Here is a 3,772-nt window from a genome sequence, read left to right on the forward strand (position 1 = left end):
ACATTCAATTAATTAATTTGTTTTAATTTGATAAGTATTTATTCATAATCTTAGTTCTAAATTAGTTTTAATTTTAGTTTTAATTCATTTTGAATTATTATTGTTATTGTTCAAATATATTAATAAAGTTTAATACTTATTCAATAATGACTTATTCTATTTGTTTAATCAAGTTTAGTTTAATTTACATTATGTTTTTCTTTCATTATTTTAGTTTAATTAATCAAATGATATTAGGCTAATCCCCCTATTAGAGGGAGTGATTATGAAACCTAATGAGGAATAGATTGCTTAGTAAAATTATTTCATTGTGTATGTGTTTCAATGAGTTTAGTTTATTGTATGACTTCCAAAATAGGCATATGATAAATTAAACTAGGGATTGTTGTAATTAAGTCGAGAGACTTGGTTGTAATAATCCTACATGCTAGTAATAATGACTATAGAGATGTAGGTTGTTGCTAGGGATGATAAAGGTTGAGGCTTTAGGTTGAATCGTTGCGTGAAAACCTCAAATATGATCTCTTTTCAATAAATAATTCGATTCTTGCATGAAACTAGTTATTAGGTGGATTGATTACTCTTCTCTATACTTTCTCTTCTATCAAAACCCTATTTCTATTAGTTTAGTTAATTTAGATAATTTATTTGAATCTATAGTATAATCGTAGAATAGAAATTTCACATCACATATTGCTCTCACCATTGTTCTTTGTGTTTGATTAGTTGAATTCGTTTAAGTCTTGAGAGTTAAGAGTGGAATGATTCTGTAGTTTATATATTGCATAAATCTATATGTGAGAGTAGGAAATAAACAAAAAATAATTGATACCGTAAGAATGAGGTTAGAGAAATCTAGTTTAGTTTGGGGGTGACCTACCCTTTCTTGAAGCGATTAAAAAGTTACCTCACCATGCTAAGTTTCTCAAAGAGTTGTGCACTACTAGGACAACTCTTTGAGAAACATAATGGAATCGTTAAGTACAAGGACCCTGGTCATCCTACTGTACAATGCACCATAGGAGATTCCCACATGACGACCGCACTATTAGACCTGGGGGCGATTGTTAACTTACTCTCTTATTATTTATATAAACAAATAGGTCTACAAGATATGTAACCTACTAAAATAACGTTGCAATTAGCTGATCGGTCTATTAAGTATCCTAAAGGTGTGGTTGAAAACGTGCTTGTTAAAGTTTAGGATTTCTACTATCATGCTAATTTTGTTATCCTCAATACAGAAGTCGCTCACAACTCTGTTCCGATCATTTTAGGGTGTCCTTTCTTGGCAACTGCCAACGCGCTTATAAACTGTCACGATGGTTCGATGTCCATGTTTTTTGGTCATCTTTCTGTTGAGGTAAATGTTTTGAAAATGATGAAATAGTTACCAGATTCGTCTATAGATGGGGAGGTTAGCATGATCGAGAGCTTAGCTCAAGACTATTTTAATAACACGTTTCCAGAAAACCAGATGCATAAATTCCTTTCCTTTGGAAGTTCAGATTTCGCCGATGACTCCTACTTAAAGGAAGTCAATGCCATTTTCGAGTCTACTCCTATCGTAGACCCTTCTGTTGCTCCATCTACTGAGTTTGAAGACCTGCTACCTAAACAAGTCTTCACTACTCAAGATGAGGACCCTCTAGAAGCCTTTATCGACATACCTCCTACCCCTGTCCTTAAACCTCTTCCTTCTGAATTGAAGTATATTCAACTTGATCCGGATGGTAGTCATCCGGTAATTATATCTTCTTTGTTGTCTGCGGATGAAAAGGCACAGTTGATTATGGGATTTTAGGGAACATCGTTCAGCGATTGGTTGGTCCCTAGACGACATTAAGGGGATTGACCTTAATGTTTGCACTCATCGTATCCATTTGGAAGATAATGCCAAGACTTCACGCGAACCTCAGCGTCGCTTGAACCCCGCCATGAAAGAGGTGGTCAGGGAAGAACTCTTACGATTACTCGGTGCGAGTATCATATATCCCATTTCTGATAGCGAATGGGTAAGTCCCATTCATGTAGTTCCTAAGAAATCGGGGGTTACCATGGTACGTAATACTAAGGGTGAATATGTTTCCACGCGTGTCCCTATAAAATAGAGGATCTGTATTGATTACAGACGCTTAAATGTCATGACACGAAAGGATCATTTTTCTTTACCCTTTATAGATCAGATGCTCGAACGTCTAGCTGGTCATGCTTATTATTATTTTTTAGATGGTTACTCTGGCTATTTTTATATTATTATTGATATTGATGACCAAGAAAAGACTACCTTCTGAATGTATGCCTATAAATGAATGCCTTTTGGCCTTTGTAATGCTCCCGGTACCTTCCAGCAGTATATGCTTCATATATTTAGTGACATGGTAGAACGCTTCATGGAAGCTTTCATGGATTATTTTTCTATTTATAGAGACTCTTTCACTGACTGCCTGTCTAACCTGTCTAAGGTTTTCACACGGTGTGAAGAGAAGAGTCTGGTTTTAAATTGGGGAAAATGTCATTTCATGGTTAAAAAAGGAATAGTGCTAGGTCACATTGTATCTAGTGATGGCATTGAAGTAGATAAGGCCAAACTAGATAAGATAGCGTCTCTACCTATACCACGGACTGTCCATGATATTAGAGCCTTTCTAGGCCATGCAGGTTTTTATAGGCATTTTATCAAAGATTTTTCAAAAATAGCTAGGCCTTTAACTAATCTGCTTTTAAAGGATGCCATCTTTGATTTTAATTATAACTATAAACAGGCTTTTGAAACATTAAAAGCCGCTTTAACATCTGCACCCATTATACAGCCTCCCGATTGGTCTAAACATTTCGAACTCATGTGTGATGCTAGTGATTATGTTGTTGGTGCTGTGTTGGGACAGAAACTAGATAATAAGTCCACCGTTATTTATTATGCTAGTAAAACTTTAAACGATGCTCAAAGGAATTATACAACTACGGAAAAAGAATTTTTAGCTGTCATTTATGCTTTCGATAAGTTTCGTCCTTATTTGGTTGGTACTAAGACTTTAGTTTACACAGACCATGCAGCCCTGAGGTACCCTCTCACAAAGAAGGATGCTAAACAGAGATTGATCCGATGGATTCTTCTCCTGCAAGAGTTCACCTTAGAAATTAAGGACAAAAAAGGAGTCAAAAATGTAGTTGCCGACCACTTATCTAGACTAACAAATGAAAATGAGAGTGATTCTGAGTCCATACCTGACTCTTTTCCTTATGAGCATCTTTATGCTATTTTTTCTGCACCATGGTATGCTGACATTGTAAATAATTTAGCTTTTGATATTATTCCTGATATTTGGTCAACAAATGAATGTAAGAAGTTCTTAGCCAGAGTTAAGCTATACTACAGGGATGAGCCCTACCTTTTTAAATATTGTGCGGATCAGATTATTTGTCGTTGTATTCCCCAGTGGGAATATAATGAGGTTCTATCATTCTGCCATGACAAAGAGTGTGGTGGCCATTTTAGTGGTATAAAAACAACTACTAAAGTTCTTCAATGTGGATTTTATTAGCCTACCCTTTTTAAAGATGCCCAAGTGCATTGTAGGACGTGTGTTCGTTGCCAACAACTGGGGCGAATCACAAAACTTAATATGATGCCTCTAAATCCCATTATGGTAGTAGAAATTTTTTATGTATGGGGCATTGATTTCATGGGACCTTTTCCTGTTTCCCACGGTTTTATTTCTATTCTTGTTGTCGTGGAGTACGTGTCTAAATGGATAGAGACCATGGCTTG

The sequence above is a fragment of the Coptis chinensis genome, chromosome 8 (assembly GCF_015680905.1).
Source record: "Coptis chinensis isolate HL-2020 chromosome 8, ASM1568090v1, whole genome shotgun sequence".
Classification (NCBI taxonomy): Eukaryota; Viridiplantae; Streptophyta; class Magnoliopsida; order Ranunculales; family Ranunculaceae; genus Coptis; species Coptis chinensis.